The following is a 25337-nucleotide window of genomic DNA, read 5'->3' on the forward strand; positions in this document are numbered from 1 at the left end:
CCCTCAACTATGAGGGGAGGTAAGGAACCGCCATCTAGCTCTGCAGTTGATTCACCTTATGTTTTGTGTAAACTTGCGACACCTACTCCTGCTATTTATTCTAATATTTCACAGGTTATTGATGATGCCACTTCTGCTATGCATGATGCTTATGATGAAACTACTTCTATACTTGATAATACTGTGCCATTAGGTGAATTTCTTGATGAACAACTTGCTAGGATTAGAGAGAATGAAATTATTGAAACTGATAATATTGATGAAAGTGATGATGAAGATTCTCCCCCTAGATATGAATTGCTGATACGTCTCCAATGTGTCTATAATTTTTTATTGTTCCATGCTATTATATTATCCATCTAGGATGTTTTATATGCATTTATATGCTATTTTATATGATTTTTGGGACTAACCTATTAACCTAGAGCGCAGTGCCAGTTTCAGTTTTTTCCTTGTTTTTGAGTTTTATAGAAAAGGAATACCAAACGGAGTCCAATGGACGTGCCAATTTTTGATGATTTTTTATGGACCAAAAGAAGACCCCGGAGTAAAAGAGTTGGGCCAGAAGAGTCCCGGGCCGTCCACGAGGGTGGGGCGTGCCCCCCCCCCCCGAGCGTGCCGCCCTATCTCGTGGACCACTCGGGGACCTTCCTGACTTGTTCCTGATGCCAGAAAATAACCTAGATCGGGAGTTCCACCGCCGCAAGCCTCTATAGCCACCAAAAACCAATCTAGACATGTTCCAGCACCCTGCCGGAGGGGGTAATTCCTCTTCGGTGGCCATCTTCATCATCCTGGTGCTCTCCATAATGAGGAGGGAGTATTTCACCCTCGGGGCTGAGGGTCTGTACCAGTAGCTATGTGTTTGATCTCTCTCTCTCCCGTGTTCTTGATTCGGCACGATCTTGATGTGTCGCGAGCTTTGCTATTATAGTTGGATCTTATGATGTTTCTCCCCCTCTACTCTCTTGTAATGGATTGAGTTTTCCCTTTGAAGTTATCTTATCGGTTTGAGTCTTTAAGGATTTGAGAACACTTGATGTATGTCTTGCATGTGCTTATCTGTGATGACAATGGGATATTCATGTGATCCACTTGATGTATGTTTTGGTGATCAACTTGCGAGTTCCGTGACCTCGTGAACTTATCCATAGGGGTTGGCACACGCTTTCGTCTTGACTCTCCGCTAGAAACTTTGGGGCACTCTCACTACTGGAATCAGCTTCGTTGTCGTGCGCCATGGCGGACGGCAAAGGCATACATGCCAGACGGCAAAAGCCTTTGCCGTTAGCCAGCGGACGGCAAACTGTGCGTCTGAATGAGTGTCGGCAAAGGCCTTCTTTGTCATCTGCTTCTTAGAAACAGACGGCAAAGGATTGTGTCGTACACCGTCCGAGGGCAGCAGACGGCAAAGATCATGGACGGCAGTGGGGTGGGGTGAGAGCCGTTAGGGGGTTAACGGCGCTCTTTGCCGTCCGCTGACGAACGACAAAGAGCTCAGCTCGGCCAGCACTGAGAAGCTGCCATGTGGCCAGCTATGTCGTCCGCCGGCTGACGGAAAAGAGATGTGAATCTTTGCCGTCTGTTGGCGGACGGCATAGCTGGCCCTGTTTGCTAGTCCTATTTGGTCACTTTGCCGTCCGCCAACAGACGACAAAGTGACCAAATAGGCAGCCAGTGTTCCCAGTTTACACAGGTAGCTGCCACGTGCCGTCTTTGTCGTCTGCTAGCAGACGGCAACGAGGCTATATATCCCCTGTTTTTATTTGAATCCATTTAATTTCACAGGAATTCACACACAGATATACATATATATATATATATTTCACAGGTACAGCAGACATATGATGTATCCAACACATAGCTCCAACCACGACAACATACATACATAAGAAACACAGTTCCATCCATACATATTACAGTAATATCACAATGTTCATCCAACACATTGTTCCATGCATCCATATAACAAGTTCCACATTTTTCATCGATACAAACAAAAAGAAGAATAGGGAAACAAGCACTCCATCCATGCAAGCTTCCATATAGTGAATTAAATCTGCAAAATGGGAAACAAAAAAGTTAGAAGAAGAAGACTAGAATTAGAATAAGAAGAAAAAGAGGAAGAAGAAGTAAGCATACTTAGGTAAAATGGAGCTAACCTAGCTAATTATGCCATTTTTGAGTGAACTAAGCATATTATGCCATTTTTTTATATAAAGCAGCTTAGTATATGTCATTATTGAGCTAACCTAGGTAACTAAGCAGATTAGAGCTAACTTACAGCTAACTTCATTTTGGAGAAGAAGAAGAAAACTAGAAGAAGAAGAAGAAGAAGAAGAAGAAAAGAAGAAGAACTTCTTCTTCTTCTTTTCTTCCTATTCCTTCTTTTCTTCCTCTTCCTTGATTTTCTTCATCTTATTATGTCATTTGTGGACTAAATAGGCAAATTATGTCATAAATGAACTAAATAGGCTAAATAAGAAGAAAAATGCCAATTTTGAGCTTACCTAGCTAATTATACCATTTTTGACCTAACTAAGCTTTTTGTGTCATTTTGGAGGACAATAAGCTAAGTATATGGCATTTATGACGTTAGCAAGTTTATTATGCCATTCATGAATAAAAACAAGTAAGAGAAGGAAAAGAAGAAGAAGAAGAAGAAGAAGAAGAAGAAAAGAAGAAGTTCTTCTTCTTCTTCTTCTTCTTTTCTTCCTATTCCTTCTTTTCTTCCTCTTCCTTGATTTTCTTCATCTTATTATGTCACTTGTGGAATAAATAGGCTAAATTATGTCAAAAATGGACTAAATAGGCTAAATAAGAAGAAAAATGCCATTTTTGAGCTTACCTAGCTAATTATGCCATTTTGACCTAACTATGCTTATTGTGTAATTTTAGAGGACAACAAGCTAAGTATATGCCATTTATGAGGTTAGCAAGGTTATTATGCCATTACGAATAAAAACAAGTAAGAGGAGGAAAAGAAGAAGAAGAAGAAGAAGAAGAAGAAGAAGAAAAGAAGAAAACTAAATAAGAAGAAAAATACCGTTATCACGAAGGTGCAGGAATGGTCGGGGCTGCGCCAGTGGTAGACTGAGGTGAAGGACCGGTCAGGGTTCCGCCATTGCCAGACGCAGAAGGATTGGTCGATGCTTGTCGGGAGCCATGCTACACCAAAGATCATTTCCAATAATGTCTCGTTAGCATGATACAAACTGAAATGTGAATACTAGTAACTAACGACCATTCAAGTCAAACTCACCGTGCTCGCCGGAGCAATCTGGGGCATCGGCGGAGGGGGCTGACCGTTTTTCTCGCACATGGTCTGCACATTTGGTTCTCACGAGTCAGTCATATTAGTTAGTAATGCGAACATTATGTGCATGATTGGGCTAATATGCATGAGAAACGTACCACGATGAGCTCGTATAGGGCCCGATTGGATGCCTCATTCCGGTTCCTCTCCTCCTCCAATAGCTTAGCCGTCCTCTCCTCCAGCTCCCTCTCCCTCTCCGCTGCCTCCCTTTTTGCCTCCTCCAAAAGCATCTGGGTGTTCAATCTCTCTTTCTCAACCATGGCCTGTAACACACTACTCCTCGTTAGCATTGTAATCATCGACGGACACACACACAATGTAATGGAGGAAGGGTGAGAGAGTCCGTGTAACTAACCGCCATGGCGAGCTCCGCGGGCCGTGCACGAGGCGTTATCTCAGGATCAGAGCTACTCTGGCGCTTCTTGATATGCGGGAGAGTCCTAGGACAACGTATCAGTCCATCACCAATGGCTATGGAGCCATGGGACCTCCCGCCACCAGATATCATCACCAGCTCTGTATCAAAAGGATCATGGCTCGGGTTAAAGTCCTCCCCTTTACTCGCCTTCCCCTCGTCTATGTACCTCACGAGCTTGTGGCGGGAAGATATGTTGGTGAAGCTCTCTAGATGATCTAGGTCTGACTCCATGAATGGCTTCGCCTTCTTGTACGGGGTAGTATGGGCCATGCCATAGAGGTCGAACAGATTTGGCATAGGCTTCTTGTTGTGGTGCGCCTGAGAGAGAGGAACAAAATATTAGTTAAGGGCTCAAGCTAGCATGAAGAATGATATTGCTATGTAAATAGGTAATTTTGGAGCTAAGTAAGGTTATTATGTCATTTTCGAGGAAAATAAGCTAAGTTTAGGTCATTTTGGAGGTAACCAAGATTATTATACCATTTTTGACCAAAGTATGCTAATTATGTCATTATTGAGATATTTGACGATGACATGTACCTAGGGTAGGGCAATAGACCTGATTTAAGCACCCCTCCCAAGGACACTGCCCTACATTCAAAGACAATCAAAGGACAACAAGTTCTACCAACTGAGATAACCTGAGTGCATGCCCACTCGACTAACAACTCCACTCAGATATCCCAATTCCATTCGACCAGTACATCATCACTCGACAGTACAAGAAACCACTCAGAGAATAGAAGATCTAACATCACTCAGGATGGCAACAGTGAGGCGTTCACTCCATAGTATTAATGATCAGTTATATGACTTTACTCCTGGCATTACCAGTAACGCCTCACCTTTATGTACATTCAACTCTTTGTAACGCGGGCTGACTGGGGTCCTGGCGTACTCTATATAAGCCACCCCCCTCCACTGAGACAAGGGTTCGCACCCCCTGTAACTTCACGCATAATCCAATCGACTGAGCCTCCGGGCACCGAGACGTAGGGTTGTTACTTCCTCTACGAAGGGCCTGAACTCGTACATCTTGCATGCACAATCTCACCGTATCTAGGATCTTGCCTCTACATTATTACCCCCCTATTCTACTGTCAGACTTAGAGCCATGATAGTTGGCGCCCACCGTGGGGCTGGTGTCTTAGCGACTTTTTGGTGAGGTTGCAATTTTTCTGAGTCCTATCATCATGGTTTTCGGAGGAGGTTTGGCTGAGGGCCGCGAGATCCGTCTCGGTGCGTTCGTCTTCATCGCCGACGACTCCCCTTGGCTTCAGGAAGCTACCCTCGATGTCGAGGCACTCCCCGTCCACGGGGCGACACACTTTCACGCGTGCGTTCGTGGCGTCCTTCAGCGGTAGCCGTCGACTCAGTATTGGTCGGCTCCCACGGTATCTTCGCTCCCCGCTGTTCGCCGTCGCAAGCGAACCAGTCGGTCGCGGCTCTAGCAGTGGGTGAAGCATGCGGTGGCACGTCAGTCGGCCACCCCTCAAGTCGTGGCAATCGAGCCCGACGAATCTCTCTATGGCCTGTTCGACTGGCTCCGTCAAGACCTTGTTCGAGTGCGACAGCAGCGACCCCGCAGCGGAGGTCCTGATAGTTGACACGCCACGCAGCCCGTCTGGCATGCGTCGCGACGGCGGCGATCCATCGCGCGTTCATGAAGAGTATCACCCCGAAACTCTCTCTTCTCAGCAAAGGGAGGAACTTCACCACCGCAATATGGAGGCCCTCCACACGCCCGTTGTCGGAGAGACCTCTGAGGCTCGGGCCTTGGAGGCGGCGCGATTGGCCACTTTGGCTGAGCGCACTCGAATGGAGAACCTTCAGCATGCACTCGACGACCGTGCTCGGCGGCAGATCCCCGAGTCCAGTCGACGGCAGCGGCAGCTATTCCCACCTGAACCACAGGTATACCGCACTCCGATTCAGAATCTTACCGCTGCAGCCCGTATAGCAGAATCTATTCAGCCATCCCAGTCGGAAGCTGGTTGAGGTTTGATGCAGATCAGAGCGCTGCTCTGAGCAGCAGGAGAGTAGAACACTGCAGTGCCTCAGTCACGTAACAAAATTCATAGCAGATCTGTGGTGGCTGAGACAGTTCAGTCGGCTCACATCCCAAGATCACCTCCGCGGCGTGAGGGATGAGGGCATCACCCAGGGCAGTACTTGGGTCGGAACCACAAGCAGCATGATCATCGTCTCGACCGTGATGACCGTTGTCGAGTGCCTACGCCCCCTCCGAGGGGTGGATCATCCGTGCCCCGGCATTATGATGATAGCCGCCCGTAGAGCGAGGAGCGGAGGATGCCAGTCGACCCAAGAGAGCCAGGGTTTGATGCAAGGTCAATTCTGGTGCAAGGTCTAGTTGACAGGAATCGAGCACACAGAGAAGGGCAAGACAGAGATCGCCCGACTAGAAGCAGAGTGCATGTTTCTAGTCCCGAGTGTTTTAGCAGACCCATCAGGGCGGCAGAAATCCCCCCCCCCCCAACTTCAGGTTGGCGACTGGAGTTAGTAAGTTCACTGGTGAATCAAAGCGTGACACTTGGCTTCAGGATTACCGAGTGGCTGTTTAGATCGGTGGTGGAAACGATGAGGTGGCCATGAAACACCTTCCCCTGATGCTTGAAGGGTCAGCTAGGGCTTAGTTGAATCAGTTGGCTCCAGGCAATATATTCAGCTGGGATGAGTTAGCCTGAGTGTTTGTCAGAACGTTTGAGGGCACATGTAAACGACCTGCAGGGTTGAAAGAATTGCAGCATTGTGTGCAAAAACCGAATGAAACTTTGAGAGATTACATCCAAAGGTGGACCACTTTGCATCACACGGTGGAGAATGTGTCTCAGCATGAAGCAGTTTGCGCTTTCATGGAGGGCGTTTGGTACAGAGAGCTTAACCTAAAATTCGGTCGGACAGGAGACATGTCTCTGACCCGAATGATGGAAATAGCCACTCGGTACTCAAACAGTGAAGAACAAGACCGACTCCGCAGTGGCAAGGGCAAGCCAGTCGGCCAGGACACTGGAGGAGGTAACTCCAATTGGAAGTAGAAGCGCAAAGCGGAACCTACAACTCCTGGGGAGGTTGCGGTCGCAACCCAAGGAAAATTTAAAGGAAAACCTAAAGGGCCATGGATCCCCAAGAAGGTGAAAGATTCAGCCAGGAACAACGTGTTGGATTTGCCATGTCACATTCACATCAAGAAGGATGAAGAGGGTAATCTGATCTATCCCAAGCATACCACTCGACAGTGCCGACTCCTTATACAGCAGTTACGAGAAAAGCAACCCAGTGAGAAAGAGAAGGAATCTGATAAGGATGAGGACAAGGAAGAGGATGATGAAGGATTTCCCAATGTCAATTCCACTTTGGTGATTTTTGTTGACATCGAAAGCAAAAGTTGACTGAAAGTCATCAACAGGGAAGTAAACATGGTTGCTCCGGCAACGACGACGTATCTGAAATGGTCAAAGACTCCTATCACATTCGACCAGTCAGACCACCCGCCGCACGTTGCCACCCCTGGGAGGCAAGCGTTGGTGGTCAACCCGGTCGTTGGGGGCACCCGATTGACCAAAGTCTTGATGGATGCTGGCAGTGGTTTGAACATTTTGTATGCTGAGACCCTCCGAGGGATGGGCATTCCGATGTCCAAACTCAGCAAGAGCAACATGCGGTTCCACGGAGTTATACCTGGAAAGAAAGCCGATTCACTCGGCCAGATCACTCTTGACGTGGTTTTCGGTGATTCAAGGAATTACCATAAGGAAAAGTTGACATTTGAAGTCGTGGATTTTCACAGTGCTTATCATGCTATCCTGGGCAGAACTGTGTATGCCCGTTTCATGGCTCGACCATGTTATGTGTATCTCAAACTCAATATGCCTGGCCCTAGGGGCGTGATTACAGTCACTGGTAATCGGCAGCGAGCAGAAGAGTGCTTCCAAAAGGGCTCGAAGATTGCCGATGAACAGATGGCAGCAATAGAAATGGAAGAATACAAGAAGACGGCAGATCCGAGTGATTTGTTGAGAGCTAAGAAGCCTGCTTCAGAGTCTGCATTTAAGTCGTCTGGTGAAACAAAGTCAGTTCATATTCACTCGACTGATCCCAATGCTGCTCCAACTCATATATCAACAACACTCGATAACAAATAGGAAGAAGCGCTCATCCAGTTCCTCCGTGAGAACTGGGACTTCTTCGCATGGAAACCTTCTGACATGCCAGGTGTGCCCAGAGAACTGGTTGAGCACCGTTTGCGAGTCGACCCAAAAGCAATACCTGTCAAAGAGCACCTCCGACAGTCCGCCATGGAGAAAAGAAAGGCAATTGGCGAGGAAGTGGCTCGGCTTCTGGCAGCTGAGTTCATCTGAGAGATTTACCACTCCGAGTGGCTTGCCAATGTCGTCATGGTTCCCAAGAAAGACGATTCACTCCGTATGTGTATTGACTTCGAGCATATCAATCGGGCCTGGCCGAAAGATCACTTCCCTCTTCCTCGCATCGATCAAATAGTCGACTCGACTGCGGGATGTGAGCGAATGTCCTTTCTGGACGCATGCTCTGGGTACCATCAGATCCGACTGTATGGACATGATGAAATAAAAACAGCTTTTATCACCCCATTCGGGTGCTTTTTCTATGTTACCATGCCTTTTGGTCTCAAGAATACTGGCGCCACATTCATGCACATGATACAGAAGTGCCTGCTCACTCAAATCAGTCGGAATGTGGAAGCATACATGGATGACATCTTGGTTAAGTCGCGTAAAGGTTCCGACCTGCTGACTGACCTCGTTGAAACCTTTGCCAATCTGAGAAGATATGATGTAAAGCTTAACCCGTCGAAGTGTACATTCGGAGTTCTAGGTGGAAAATTACTCGGTTTCCTCGTTTCCGAACGAGGTATCGATGCAAACCCAGAGAAAGTTGGCGCAGTACTCCGAATGAAACGCCCTATGCACATACACGACGTTCAGAAGCTTAATGGTTGTTTGGCCGCTTTGAGTCGGTTCATCTCTCGTCTCGGTGAAAAGGCATTACCTCTTTACCGATTGATGAAGAAATCTGATAAGTTCGAGTGGACTCCTGAAGCTGACGCAGCGTTTGCAGAGCTCGAAACCCTGCTTTCCACCCAGCCGGTGCTCGCTGCTCCAATCAGCAAAGAGCCTTTACTACTTTATATTGCAGCCAGTGGACAAGTTGTCAGTACAGTACTAACGATCGAGCGGGAAGAAGAAGGTAAAGCCTATAAGGTTCAGTGCCTAGTGTACTATATTTCTGAAGTCTTAACTCCGTCCAAGCAGAGATATCCGCATTATCAGAAGCTTGTCTATGGAATTTACTTGACTTCAAAGAAGGTGGCACATTATTTCTTAGATCACTCCATCACAGTCATCAGCGATGCTCCATTGTCATAAATTTTGAACAACAGAGATGCAACTGGTCGAGTGGCAAAGCGGGCGATTGAACTCCTTCCGTTGGATATCAAGTTTGAGGCAAAGAAAGCAATCAAGTCCCAAGCAATAGCAGATTTCCTCGTCGAGTGGATTGAACAGTAGCAACCGACTCAAGTTCAGTCGGAACATTAGACTATGTTCTTTGATGGATCCAAGATGTTGAGTGGTTCTGGCGCTGGAGTTGTTCTAGTATCCCCGCGAGGTGAAAAACTCTGTTATGTCCTTCAGAATCACTTTGATTCCTCCAACAATGAAGCTGAGTACGAAGCACTTTCGTATGGGTTGCGAATGGCCATTTCACTTGGCGTCCTTCGCCTAATGGTCTACGGCAACTCAGGTTTGGTGGTCAATCAAGTGACAAAGGAGTGGGACGTCAGAAGCCCAGCTATGGCTGGCTATTGCAATGCAGTGAGAAAGTTAGAAAGGAAGTTTGAAGGGCTAGAGCTTCACTACATTCCCCGATTGAAGAATCAGGCAGCAGATGACCTAGCAAAGATAGGGTCCAAGCGGGAGCCCATTCCTAGCAATGTGTTTTTGGAGCATCTTCACACATCACCAGTTCAGGAGGATCCCTTCACAGAAGAGCCCCCACAACCCAAGAGCTCTATTGATCCGACTGAAGTTGAAATCCCAGCCGTGGTCGACTTAATCATGGAAGTTTTGGTCGTCATTCCTGACTGGACAGTGCCGTATATCGCATATATTCTCGGGAAAGAGCTTCCAGAAGATGAAGATGAGGCATGACAGATCATCCGTCAATCCAAAGCCTACACTGTGATAAGTGGTCGATTGTACATGGAGAGTGTGACTGGAGTTGCTCAACGATGCATTACCCCGGAGGAAGGTCGAATGATCCTCAATGATATCCACTCGGGGACCTGTGGTCACCATGCGTCCTCTCGGACAATCGTGGCCAAAGCATACCGAGCAGGTTTTTTCTGGCCACGAGCGAATGAAATGGCAAAAGAAATAGTTGACAAGTGTGAGGGTTGCCAATTCTACTCCAACATGTCTCACAAGCCCGCTTCAGCTTTGAAGACCATTCCACTCATCTGGCCGTTTGCCGTTTGGGGGCTGGATATGGTTGGACCCTTGAGGACTGGCAGAAGTGGTTTCACCCACCTACTTGTTGCAGTCGACAAGTTCACTAAATGGATTGAAGCCAAGCCCATCAAGAACCTCGATTCGGGTACCGTCGTCAGCTTCATCAAGGGGTTAACATTCAGATATGGAGTCCCACACAACATCATCACAGGCAATGGTTCAAACTTTGATTCAGATGAGTGCAGAGCTTTCTGTGCTTCCCAAGGCACTCGGGTCGACTATGCTTCAGTCGCTCACCCACAGTCGAATGGACAAGCAGAAAGAGCAAATGGTTTGATGCTCCAAGGTTGAAGCCCAGATTAATGCGCGACCTCAAGCATGCGGCTAGTGCTTGGGTAGATGAGTTACCATCCGTACTGTGGGGTCTGAGAACAATGCCAAATTGGTCGACTGGCCGGACTCCCTTCTTCATGGTCTATGGAACCGAAGCTGTACTGCCGATTGATTTGCTCCACAATGCCCCGCGAGTAGAGCTTTTCTCAGAGGCGGAAGCAGAACAAGCCCGTCAAGATGTTGTTGATCTTTTGGAAGAGGAAAGAGAGATGGCCCTTATTAGGCCGGCCATCTATCAGCAAGACCTTCGTCGGTTCCACGCCAGAAACGTCAGGGGTCGAGCATTACAGGAAGGGGACCTGGTTCTCCGAGTGGGTCAGCAATGACCGCACAAGCTGGCTCTTGCCTGGGAAGGCCCTTTCATCATCACCAAAGTGCTTCACAACGGAGCATACCACCTGTACGATGTGGAACACAAGAAGGACGAGCCATGCGCTTGGAATGCGGAGCTTCTCCGCCATTTTAATACTTAAACAGTCAGACTGTCGAGATGTAATAAGAAGTACCTTTCAGTTTGTTTATCAAATACATGGTTTTACAGTCTCCTAAATGATTGTTATTACTTATACATGTGTACAAAATCCCCCAGTGGGTGGCTTAGCCACGAATCCGATTTGCCTAAGTTTCAGCAACAAAATCCTTCTGAGTGAAGAGCAAGCCTCTCACTCAGAGGCTTAGCTGCGAATCCGATTCACCTAAGTTTCAAAAATCCTACCGAGTGGAGAGCATTCCTCCCACTCGGAGGCTTAGCTGTAGTCCAGTACTCGCCTAAGTTTCAAAAATCCTACCGAGTGGAGAGCATTCCTCCCACTCGGAGGCTTAGCTGCAGTCCAGTACTCACCTAAGTTTCAAAAATCCCACCGAGTGGAGAACATTCCTCCCACTTGGGGGGCTTAGCCGCAGTCCAGTACTCGCCTAAGTCTCAAAAATCCTGCCAAGTGGAGAGCATTCCTCCCACTCGGGGGCTTAGGTGAAGTCCAGTACTCGCCTAAGTTTCAAAAATCCTATTGAGTGGAGAGTATTCCTCCCGCTCGGGGGCTTAGCTGCAGTCCAGTACTCGCCTAAGTTTCAAAAATCCTACCGAGCGGAGAGCATTCCTCCCACTCGGGGGCTTAGCTGCAGTTCTGCACTCGCCTAAGTTTAAAAAATCCTACCGAGTGGAGAGCAATCCTCCCACTCAGGGGCTTAGCTGCAGTCTCGCACTCGCCTAAGTTTAAAAAAATTCATACCGAGTGGAGAGCATTCCTCCCACTCAGGGGTTTAGCTGCAGTCCAGTACTCGCCTAAGTTTCAAAAATCCTACCGAGTGGAGAGCATTCCTCTCACTCGGGGGCTTAGCTGCAGTCCAGTACTCGCCTAAGTTTCAAAAATCCTACCGAGTGGAGAGCATTCCTCCCACTCGGGGGCTTAGCTGCAGTTCCGCACTCGCCTAAGTTTAAAAAAATCCTACCGAGTGGAGAACAATCCTCCCACACGGGGCCTTAGCTGCAATCCTCCACTCGCCTAAGTTTAAAAAATCCTACCGAGTGGAGAACAAACCTCCCACTCGGAGGCTTAGCTGCAGTCCCGTACTCGCCTAAGTTTAAAACATACTCAGAGCTGCGGCACAAATACAATTTCCTCTCCATCCTGATCCACAAGGACGACGAGGTGCAGGTCGACTGCGACCTTATCCTCAGAGCTGCGGCTCAAATACAATGTCCGCTCCATCCTGATCCGCAAGGACGACAAGGTGCAGGTGGACTGCAACCTTATCCTCAGAGTTGCGACACAAATACAATGTCCGCTCCATCCTGATTCGCAAGGATGGCGAGGTGCAGGTCATGGATGGCACCAAGTGCCCTTGTCCATGGTTCACTCGACTGAGCTACATCATACAGTCAATAACAATTCAGACTGAAGAAACTAGTTCCACTCAAGAGTCAAGAGATTCAAAAGCAACCAAGTTCAGATAAATCCTACGAGGTTCCGGACCACAGATTAAAATACTCGGGCATCAGGCCCGAAGGAGTTTAACGGTTACAAAACCACTCGGCATACAGAGGCAAATTTAATCGGGTCATAAAAAGTTTGTTCACTCCGCATGAGGAGGACTGGCAGGCTCGACGAACTCGTCCAGGTCGATTCCATCCGCAATTCATGTAGCAGCAGCAATGAAGGTCTCCATAAAAGACTGGAAGTCAAGTTTCTTGGTGTTGGCAACCTTGATCGCTGCTAACTTCTCTTCCTTGGCCTCCTTGCAATGGACGCGAACAAGAGACAGAGCTACATCAGCACGGCAGCAAGTAGACGACTTCTTCCATTCCTGCACTCGACCAGGGATCTCATTGAGTCGAGTCATCAAAGACTCAAGGTCATTTGCGAGTGTCTCCCTTGGCCAAAGCACCGTGTCAATCCGTGACATCGCAACCTTCAGGCGAGCAAGGTAGTTTGTAATGCTGGCAAGACGGGATTCCAGTCAGAGCACATTCATGGTAGCTTCATCATTGACAGGGGAATTGATGGGGTCCAAGCTTGTATCGATCCGCCTAGTTTCTTCCTCAAAGTTTTGACAGAATTCTACAACCAAGTCGACGGCTTTATGGTGAATCGACGATAGCTAAACAGTCGGACAAAGAAAATACCTTCGAGCATAAGGAATAACTTCTTGGCGAGTGCCCCCAGATAAGCCTCCAGGTCATTTCTCTTACGAGAAATGCCTTCAATCTTCTCGTTCAAAGCTGCTTTGTCTTTCTTCAGACGGGTCACTTCTCTGTTGGCTTTGGTGAGAGCAGTCTTCAGCTTAGCGTTGTATTCCTCTAGCGCCCTGACTGAAGCCAGCTTCTTATCAGCGAGTCTTGTTTTCTCCTGAGCCTCCTTCTGTGCTGCAGCAAGATCAAGGTCCTTCTATGCCAGAGCTTGCCTCATTTTCTCTGAAAAATATACCTATACAACAAACACGCACTCGGTTCAGAGAGAAGAACGAGGAGATGACTTGAGAGACGGTCAAATCAGACAGTCGACAGGTTGTTACCTTCCATACTAGCTGCTTCATCTTTGGCCTTCTACAAGTTCTGCTTGGCCAACTCCAAGTCAAGGTTGAGCAGTCTCTGCTTCCTCGAATTCAGCAAATTTGGAGATGAGCTCACAGGATTTATGAAGTCGGCAAAAAGATACATCAGTGGACAGAATCAAAGGTTATTCACTTCCGAGTGAAAAGAATTCTAAGACTATTGTAGAATCAAACATTCAATAGTAGTCTCGGGGACTACACCCAGTGGGTGCACTTAGCGTGCCCCCACCGGTATAGGTTCCACTCGACATAGTCTTCCCAGACCGAGTGGAAAAGGAAAAAACATAAGAAGACCGAAGTTATTTTCAGAGGCAACAGTTATTCTCAGACCCCAAATGACTGCGACCGCGGTCTCGGGGACTACACCTAGTGGGTGCACTCCGCGTGCCCCACTGGTTCAGGTTCCACTCGACATGGCCCGCTCAGACCGAGTGGAGGAACTGAAGAACAAGATATTTTTATCAAGGCCCCCCGCTGAATTACACATTCAACGGTGGCCTCGGGGACTACACCCAGTGGGTGCACTCTGGGTGCCCCCATTAGTCCAAAGCTACAATCGACACAACCTAGTCGACTCAACTGGAAAAATTACTCGACATAACCTAGTGGGTGTATAGATGCGAAGTGTAGACTAATAGATGGATGCACAAGGAAAAGTTTTCATGTAGCATATCCTAAAAGAACAAGCGTCAAGATAGGAGTTCAATCAGAAACCAACTTACCTGGACATTGGCTCGGAGGGCTTCACTGGCATCATAGGCAGCTTGGCTGTTCTCGTGCACCGTCTTCACCCGCTCCATCATCAGGCCTGTTTGGCATGTGGCTTCTGTAGCAGTACTTGCCTGGTCCTCCAGAACATGATGAGTGGCGAAGAACAGAGACGGCGGTTCAATCGCGGCATCCTGACAATCCGAGGCGTGGTGTTGGACAGATAAAATAGGGTCTTGTGCAGTCAAGGACAAAGGGCGTTCACTCGACACTTGAACAACAAAGGTAACAGAAGCCCGGTTCAGGTCTCCAGACTGCTGAATCACTGGTTCCGTCGCCGGAATCGACTGGGGCGTCTTGCTAGCTGGTGCCTTCCTGCTCGAAGTCTTGCCCCTCCTTCCCATGGGTCTCTCTGGCACATCTTCGTCGTCATCTAGAAGTTCAATAACATTGGGTGGAGCTGCAAAGCAATCAATTACAATAGTTCAGTCGACCATCAAAATGGCTGATAATGTAAAGACAGGACAACAAGAGTTATACCAGCATTGGAGGTGACTGTGTCTTCCATCTCCTCGTCATCATCATCTTGGTAAAGAGAAGCCCCAGAGGAAACATTGCAAATTTCAGAATTCACTCAGTCAAAACAAGAAAGTGAGTCGACCAAAGTTTGAGTCATGCAAAAACTAAGAGGTCGAGTTCAGTAGTTACCCAGAAGTGACGGGGACAACCACTTTAATCTTGGGCAGGGCCTTCCGAGGCTTTGACGACAAGACTTTGGGCTGCTTAGGAGCTTTCTCAATCGGTACAGGAGAAGATGTCCGAGTGCGCTTTGAGGGCTGTCCAGTCGGAGGAGTTGTTTTGCCACGAACACTTGCTGGATCCTGCCTCTGCTTGGAGCGTCTTTCTATGCAGGGTGGAGAGTCGACCTCCTCACCACTGCTCGATTCTTCACTCTCCTTGTCTCCTCCTCCGTCAAAGTGCCAATCTCCCCCGCTCGCCTCTCCCTCCTGCTCCTGGTCTCCGTTGGGCATCGAACACATCTCCGTAAAGATCTGCAAGGAACATAGTCGAGTGGATATCAATCGGTTTTGAAAACAAACACATGTTAGAATAAGAGACACTCGGGAGAAAAGAGTCAGACCTTGTTTGGTTCGGTGGTGTTGTCGAGTGGAGGAACCCTCCTAGACCCCCTGGGGTTTTCTTTGTTGCCAGTAATGCCTTGCAGCCACTGCGCCACCATCTCCTCGTCGACTTCCTCTGGATGGATCCGAGTGTTGTCTTTAATACCGGAATACATCCCCATCGGATGGTCACGGGCTTGGAGTGGCTGGATGCGTCGACTGAGAAATGCTTCTAACAAGTCCATGCCAGTCACACCGTCGCGGACAAGTTGGACCACTCGCTCAACCAACATAGTAACCTCCGCTTTCTCAACTGGAGTCACTCTCAAGGGAGAAGGCTTCTCTACTCGCCCTATGGAAAACAAGGGAAGGCCAGTCGATTGACCTGGGTTCGGTTGGTCCTTACAATAGAACCAAGTCGACTGCCACCCTCTGACAGACTCGGGAAGAATCATGGTAGGGAAAGTTATTTGGTTCCTCATCTGGATCCCTAAACCTCCACACATCTGGATCATGTGTGTCCTCTCATCACTCGGATTGGCCTTTTTTACAGACTGAGAACGACAGGTGAAAATGTGTTTGAAGAGACCCCAGTGCGGCCGACAGCCCAAAAAATTCTCACACATAGACACGTATGCAACAAGGTATGTGATGGTGTTGGGAGAAAAGTGATGGAGCTGGGCTCCAAAAAAGTTCAGGAAACTCCGGAAGAAAGGATGGGGAGGCAAAGAGAAACCGCGGTCGACATGGATCACAAGAAGGATGCACTCTCCCTCTTGCGGTCACGGCTCGGTCTCGTCCTCCGGAAGCCGCCAAGATTCGTGGGCAATCAACCCCCCGTCAACCAGATCCTCCATATCTTCTTGCTAGATCATCGACCGGATCCAGTCGCCCTGAATCCAGCCGGGCGGCAGACCAGATCTCGACGACGACCCGCCCCGGCTCGTCTTCTTCCCCTTCGCTTTTGTCGTTGCCTTCTTCGCATGCTCCAGAGCCGCCGTATTGTCCTTTCCCATTGCGGCAGGTCGAGCTCGGGCTGGGCGGCCGCGCCGAGGGCAGAGGCGGAAGTTGTAGAGAGCGGAGGAAGAAGGGGGAAAATGGGGCACACAGTGCGAAAACATCGGCTCCGACGCCTTATATGGCCCTAATCCCCGAGTGACTGACTTGTGGACCCGGGCGATCCTGTCAAATCCCGCAACAGGCGCGCGCATGGTACATGGCAAAAAAGGTGGCGCGGGGATCGAGGCGCCCCTGCCTAATCCGCTCCGATTACCACGACCCTCTCCGCCTCATGCACTTCCCCAAATTTCGAATCCCGCGAGATATGGAAATGGCAGAGCAGTCAATCATACCGGAGATTTTATGCAACATCAGCAGTCGAAGCTTATCAGCAAAGTTCACTCGACAACCTCTGAATGGTTCAAGGCGACTGAAAATGAAATCGAAGTTGTTGGATGGTTCTCCAATCCAAGTAAAATGCTTCCGCAACACGAAAATTGGGTCAGAACCATCTTCAACTCCATTTCCACTCGGACCTAGAACCATCCAGGGGCTAATGACGATGACATGTACCTAGGGTAGGGCAATAGACCTGATCTAAGCACCCCTCCCAAGGACACTGCCCTACAGTCAAAGACAATCAAAGGACAGCAAGTTCTACCGACTGAGATAACCCGAGTGCATGCCCACTGGACTAACAACTCCACTCGGATATCCCAATTCCATTCGACCAGTACATCATCACTCGACCATACAAGAAACCACTCGGAGTATAGAAGATCTAACATCACTCGGGATGGCAACGGTCAGGCATTCACTCCGTAGTATTAATGATCGGTTATATGACTTTATTGCTGGCATTACCAGTAACGCTTCACCTTTATGTACATTGAACTCTTTGTAACGTGGGATGGCTGGGGTCCTGGCATACTCTATATAAGCCACCCCCTCCACTGAGACAAGGGTTTGCACCCCCCTGTAACTTCATGCATAATCCAATCGACCGAGCCTCCGGGCACCGAGACGTGGGGCTGTTACTTCCTCTGCGAAGGGCCTGAACTCATACATCTTGCATGCACAATCTCACCGTAGCTAGGATCTTTCCTCTACATTATTACCCCCCCTATTCTACTGTCAGACTTAGAACCACGACACTATCCAAGTTAGTTATGCCATTTTTTAGCTAACTAAAGCATATTTAAGCATTCTATAGAGCTATCTAAGGTTATTATGTCATTTTAGAGCTAATTATGTCATGAATGAACTAGCTAAGATTAGTTTAGGTCTTTATTGAGCTATCGAAGGTAGTTATACCATTATTTAACTAACTAAAGCATATTAAGTCATTTTATAGAGCTATCTAAGGTTATTATGTCATTTTAGAGCTAAATATGTCATAAATGAACTACCTAAGATTAGTTTAGGTCATTATTTACCTATCCTAGGTAGTTATGCCATTTTTAAACTAACTAAAGCATATTTAGTTATTTTATAGAGCTAGCTAAGGTTACTATGTCATTTTCGAGCTAATTATGTCATAAATGAACTATGCAAGGTAGTTATGCCATTTTTTAACTAACTAAGCATATTAATATAAGTCATTTTGGAAGGGATAAATGCTAGCATGAAGAATGAAATTGCATGAATCATGTAGCAAACCACATACCCAGTTATCTCCGTGCTCAAACAGGTTGGAGCTCCCTTGATGGTGTGGCACACCTTCCATTTGGTCGCGCTTATCCGTGGCCCTATGGTGTTCGACTAGCCATTGGGGAGAGCACCACGCATCCACCAACGCCTCCCAGCAGTCCATCTTATCCACACACCATCTTGGGGGCACCTAAGTTAGTCAAGAGAAATTTCAGTGCTACGCCTGTGAATCAAATCAAGAAAACTAAGTTCAAGGTCTTAAGAATAGGTAATTACCTGCATGTGCTTCTCCTTACTCAGAAACTTGCCGCGACACTTCTTCTTGGCCCTCCTAATACCCTTCGAGGTGTAGTAGTCTCGAACTGCCTGCACCCGAGCCTCGTGCCATAAGTTTTGAAGTAGGTGCTTGCACTCGGTTTTGACAACCATAGACGCGGCCTCCTGCTCTCCCTCTGAAACCCTGTAGAAGGTTTGCAATCAAAAAAGACAACACTGATTAGTACAATCACAAGGTAGTGTTGATTTTTAATTCTGTAAAGGAGAAATTACCCAAAACCGACGGAACACAATGTCAGCCACCATCTCGCACAAGACACCGGCGACCATCTCCTCCGACGGGGCCAGGGCAACCGAGTACAACTCCCAGCTCAGTGCTAGTTGTGGAACCTGACCCTCACCGGGCAACGTGACCCACCCAGGGAAGTGCTCCCGGCAAAGCACACCAAGGACCTGGTTGGGCCTGCGGATACCACGGGGGTGTACCCAGCCCCTGCAGTATGACAAGGCCAACGCATTAGATATTAATTTGAAGGAACATGAAGGAAAAAGGTTAAAAAATAGTAAATGCACTTACTTCAACCCATTAGGCGCAATCAACTAGCTCTGGTCGGGGGTCGTTGGCACGGGTAGGAGCTTTGTACAGCCACGCTTGTAGACCTTCTTGCCCTTCTCAACCAGCTCGTCGTCGTTGTAGCTATCATCAGAAAAGGTGTCCTCTCTACCATCAGTGGGGACACTACCCCCGGATTCTCGTGGGAAGAAGACTCCGGGACCGGAGTCTTCTGGGATGAAGACTCTGGGACCAAACTTACGTGGGGCGAAGGATCGGCGACACGAGTTAGGTGGGGTGAAGGATCGGTGACCCGAGTCTGGTGGGGCGAAGGATCGGCGAGCTGAGGCTCATGGACCGGAGTCCGAGATGGGTCCACGTCAGACAGAGTAGTCCTGTGGTCGGGTGAATCAGCTGGGGGTGGCAGCGAGGAAGGCGTAGGCGCCTTCCTACCTCTACCGCTGCCACGTCCACCTCTAGCAGCCTTCTTCGTCCTCCACCGACCTCTCCCAGCCAAAGAAGAAGCGCCCGCCGCTGCTTTCTGCATACTGTCTAGCAGCGCTCTCCGGAGTGGTTGGGGTGGAATAATGGAACCACCCCTCCCAGTAGCGCTCGCAGGAGGCTCGGGGCACTCTGGACCCTTGCCCACCGTAACACCCCCAGTGTCAAGCTGCAGTAATCCCCTACTAATGATGCCAAGTCAAAACTGTTACAGTTGCTAATCTCACTTTAATTCAAACAAATTCAAATTCAATTTTAAAAGAAAGTCAAATAAATTATTTCTCCAAACAGTAAAACAAAAATGTTCGCTGAGTTGCAAATATTCACTAACTAAATGTCATGAGTGTTTCAACATCATCTGAGATAGCTACTTTCCCCTGGGAATTAAAGCAGCTCCAAATCAGCATTTGTAAATGCTTTTCCATTTGTGAAAATCCAAGTCAATTCGAACTCCTCCCAAACTTTTTGTGGCAGGTGCCAAATATTGTAATGTGTTTATTTGGCCAAGTCCCACTTTTTTACAGTACCACTTTTGGCATCTCAAATATTGCAAATCATTTTATGTAAAAAAGAAAAGAGCTTTAGAATTAAAACAAAAAAGAAAAAAAGGAGAAGAGGGAGAGAGAGAGAGAGAGCAACCCCCTTCCCTCGTGGGCCTCGTGGCCCAACCGACCCAAACCGGCCAAGCCCACCCCGTTCCCTCTTGACACCCCCCCACACCCCCGAAAACCCTAGCCCAACCACCCCACGATTTCCCACTTCCCTCGATCCCTCTCTCCTCCTCGCTCAGTCTCCCTCCCCCTCGATCTGGATCAGGGGAGCACACACCGCTCGCCCCCAACACCATCGCCGGACCTCCCCGCCTCACGCTGGCGCCCTGCCGCCACATCGACTCCGCTGCCACCTGATCGCCCTTGTTGCCGTTCGTTGGGGCGCCCGCCACCTCGCCGGCGCCGCCTCCCTGCCGAACTGCGTCGACCTCATCCCCCTCCTCACCGGACGCCGTCGACACACGCCGCCCCGTCGCTACACCAATGCCTCAACCTCACCGCCGTCCCTGTCCTCCTCGAGCCCGCTGCCACTCCCCTACACCGCCCATGAGCACCTCCCCCCTCTCCCCGTCTGTGACGCCCGTTCCGGCCACCGCGTCGTCCCGCGCCCGACACCCCCACGAGCGCCCCGACCGCGGCACGCACCGCCGCCCCTGACCGCGCCCGACCTTTCCCCTGCTCCGCACCGCCTACTGCTTTCCTCCGCCGCTCACCTACGCCTGCGCCCCTCGCTGCCCCGCCTCTCCGATGCTACTGCAGCTCGCCGGACCCGTCGCTCGCCTCCGCCCCGCTTCCTGCGCGTCCGCTGCATCGCCGACCTATGCGGCCGTCGCCTCTGCTGCATGCTCGCCGCGCCCACCATGCTGATCCTCCCCGCTCGCTCTGTGTCGCGTCGAGGAGCCTCCGCCCCTCTCGCCGCGGCTTCATGCGCCCGTCGGCCGCCTCTGGCCGCCCTCCTGTGTTCGGCCGCCGTGACCCTCCCCATGCTCCGGCCGGTCGCAGCCGCCGGAGCTCAACGCCGGCGCACTGGCGCCGGCGCACTGGCGCCCGCGCCCGCCAGCCGCCCCATGTTGCCTAGTCAGGTGCGCCCCGGTGGGCTAGCGCCCATCCAGACTGTACCCGACGCCCGACCCGCTATGGCCTTTGGCCAATGACAAGTGGGGCTCAGCCCCAGAATGTTTTTTAAAGGAATTAAAAAAATAATTGATAATAATTAATTAATCAATTAATTAACTTAATTAATCCTGTTGATTAATCTAATTAAGCCTAACTAATTAACCTAATCACTTTAATTAAATTAACTAATCTTGTTTAGTTAACTAAGTCAATGACCAGTGGGACCCACACGTCAGCGACCCAGTCAACACCCCTGTTGACTGCCGACGTCATGCTGACGTTAGCAAGCACTATTCTGGTTAATGTTGAATTAAAATAATTAGATAAAACCTAAAAATGTTTTAAATCTTTTAAAATGTAATATAAAATAAACCGTAACTCGGATGGAAAAACTTTGTACATGAGAGTTGCTCAGAACGACGAGACGAATCCGGAAGCGCAGCCCGTTCATCCGCTGCGCATGCCTAGCATAGCGAACACGCAACTTTCCCCCTCCGGTTCATCTGTCCAAAAACGCGAAACACCGGGGATACTTTCCTGGATGTTTCCCCCCTTCGCCGGTATCACCTCCTACAGCGTTAGGTCACACCCGGCACATCTTATTGCCATGTTATGCTTTGTGGTGCGATGTTTGCTTTATATTTACTGTTCTTCCCCCTCTTCTCTCCGGTAGACCCCGAGATCGATGCTGCCCTTGTGATCGACTACGTCGACGATGACCCCCTCCTTGCCAGAGCAACCAGGCAAGCAAACCCCCCTTGAGCATTCTGATATCGCCCATTTCTTTCCCTCTCATGCTTGCATTAGAACTGCTACTGCTTTCTGTATGATCCTACTCTGATGCATAGCCTGTTGTTGTTACCTGCTTTCATACCTTACCTGCTTGTCCTAAGCTGCTTAGTATAAGTTGGTTAGTGATCCATCAGTGACCCCCACCTTGTCCCAGTTACCTCGCTTTATGTTCGATGACTCGATCAACGTGATCGACGTCCAGGCCCCGACACCGCACATCACCCCCCTAGTTGAACGACTCTACAGACATACCATCGAGTGCCGAGGGTGGAACCTCATACATCACTCCTAATGAGACCTCTGTAGTGTAGCTAATCGGTCGTGGTCATCAAGGGTGATTTCCTCCTTAACCACTTCCGATACGGCTCTGTCGTGCAACCCCTCAAGTGTGAACCTCGAGGGTGGATCCTCTTACGTTCACCTTGATGACAACATCGAGTGGAATTCACCAGGGGTGATTCCTCGGGTTTTCCCCTTGGTGTTAGACACACAGTTACTATGACTTTGCACTGAGCCATGTTACTAAGAAGGGTCGGCCCTAAGGGGTACCCGCGCGAGCTTAATAGCGAGTGATGTGGAGTCGGCTTGACCTGGAAGGTGCCCGCGAGATACTTACGAGGCGTGGCCGGGCATTCTTAGCCCTTGCCGCAAGTACTCGAGATGGGGCGACGGGGTCACATCGATCGTGAGTCTCTGCTCGTTACCGTGTGCTCCTAATCCACTATGGTTTGGATATTTGATCGGAGGGGCCTCTGGCCTGATAGCACTAACCCTCACGTGGGCATTGTATGGGCGTTATGCGTCATATACATCAGCCGAAGCTTAATAGATGTCAGCAACTGAGCGCGCGCGCCGGGTTGGACTGCGTAAGCTCCTGCCTTGTTGAAGGAGGTAGCTAGGTCTACTCATCGGCCGCCCACGCAACGTGCAGAATTTCCCGGGGCGATGGCCCATGACCCCTGGGGGCATAGGTTTAGTCCGGTGTGTTGGCCTCTCTATTAAACCTAGGTTGGGTTGCGGCGTATTGTTTGGCCGAGGCCGGGCATGACCCAGGAAAGTGTGTCCGGCCGGAGTTAATCGAGCATGGTGGGTAAGTTGGTGCACCCCTGCAGGGAAGAAAACATCTATCGATAGCTTGTCCTACGGTAACGGACACTTGGAGTTGTATCCCGATCGATACAACTAGAACTGGATACTTGTGATGAGAACTGGATGGTGATGAGATTTGGAATGTGTTGACACTTGGATAGTATGGCTCTGGGATTGCTTTCTCGTAGGGAGTCGAGAAAGGATCTCTGGCCAAGGTTGATAACATTACTGCTACTTTACTTTATGCTACTCTACTCCCTCCTGTTGCTGCAAGATGGTGGTTTCCAGAAGATGCTAGTCTTCGATAGGCTAGGCTTTCCCCTTCCCTTCTGCCATTCTGCAGTTTAGTCCACAGATACAACCCATTCCTTTGATACAGATGCATACTTAGTTTAGATCCGTTGTAAGTCTTGCGAGTACTTTGGATGAGTACTCACGGTTGCTTTGCTACTTCTTTTCCCCCCATACCCAATTGTTGCGACCAGCTGATGGATCCCAGGAGCTAGACGATGCCACTGATGACTACTACTACCCGGAGGATGCCTACTACTACGTGAAGACCGCAGACGACTAGGAGTAGTTAGGAGGCTCCCAGGCAGTAGGCCTTGCCTTTTCGATCGATGTTGTTTTTGTGCTAGCCTTCTTAAGGCAAAACTTGTTTAACTCATGTCTGTACTCAGATATTGTTGCTTCCGCTGACTCTTGTGTTTTTCAAGCTTATGTATTCGAGCCCCCGAGGCCCCTGGCTTGTAATATAAAGCTTGTATTATTTTAATTTGTGTCTAGAGTTGTGTTGTTGATATCTTCCCGTGAGTCCTTGATCTTGACCGCACACATTTGCGTGTATGATTAGTGTATGATTGAATCGAGGGCGTCACAAGTTGGTATCAGAGCCAACTACCTGTAGGTAGCCCCCTTTTCAACTCCTTGGCCGAAGAAGAGTCTAGTCACTACAAAAACTTTTACTAACATGGATGTGTGTCTTATGGGCCCACGTCGCCATATGGGTGGTATTAGGATCTTTTATTCCTCGTCTATACTCTAGGAATCTGATCTCTCTTCTATTCGGGTTAGATGGTTTTACTAACTCGAACATTAGGATCTCGTGATCACATCCGCCCGGAGAGCCCCTTATTTCAGATGATTGCCTGCTGCATCAAAAGATTCTAAAGATACTCTACGATGTTCTCTTGAGACTTTGTGCATGTTGCCTTTGCAATTCCCTTCCAATTAAATATCCTTATGGATAACTACACACACTTGCCAATCTTACATTCTATCCCGTTGATCTTGTTATTACAAGATGCCCTAAACTGCTCTCCTTTTTCCGAGAATCCTTGAGCTTACTGCCTTGCAGTTCCTTGTCATCTGAATACCCCTACGGATAACCTTGTGCACCTATGGAGTATCCGCTCATCCTCAGTTGACTCATGTACTTCACAAAAGTCTTCGTAATACCATTCGTTCTTGTGAAAATCCTCAACAGCCTATTGTTCTTGAATTTCTTGCTTGCTTGCTTGCATTGTGGTTAATACCATAAGTCTGGTAATCTTATTGTCAGCCATTGTCATTATCATTTGGAGTCCGTTGATACAATATGTTGCGAATGCTCGTAATCCTTAATCAGTTCCTAGCATTCATCCTTCCGGCTCAGACGTCACTCCAAACATGAGCTTGTCCTCATCAAATCAAACCTTCATTGATTGTCGATCTGTATCGATTCAACTCAATTACATTTTGATCAGAGCCTCTGCTTCAGATCTTCTGATTTGAAGATCGTAATTCCTTTGTATTCAAGCTTTGAAATTATTCAGATGTTCTATAATCCGATGCCTTTACATTCTTTCTTCCTCTAATTGAGTACCGATACTCACATCAGCTCCATTTTGGACCGGCAGGCCCATTGCGGGGTTATTATCCGATAGTATCCTTCACTTTCAAAATTCTTGTGAGTTATTCCCATGATACATAATGTCTTTGACAATTTGTATCCTCTGCTTTTGTCAACCATGCTCTACCTTCCGATATTGTGTTATTTAATCTTCAAGTTTGTGGAATAGGTTCCTAAAATGCCCTGATGGGTTGAACTTATGCCTTCCATACTCCGTGTGAACCCGAGAGTTCTCACGAGTCTTACTCTTCTGGTACTTCGCCAGATAAATCCTCTGCACTACGATTTCTTCGAAAACGAGGAGTGAATGAAAGGTTGTGCATTGAAGAAGTGGGAGTCGACCTTGAACCTTTGTGTTCATGCCCATGGACCCGATGTAGAACCTTCATGGAAGCTGCTCGTA

The sequence above is a fragment of the Triticum urartu genome, chromosome 3A (assembly GCF_056163025.1).
Source record: "Triticum urartu cultivar PI428250 chromosome 3A, HENAU_Tu73, whole genome shotgun sequence".
NCBI lineage: Eukaryota > Viridiplantae > Streptophyta > Magnoliopsida > Poales > Poaceae > Triticum > Triticum urartu.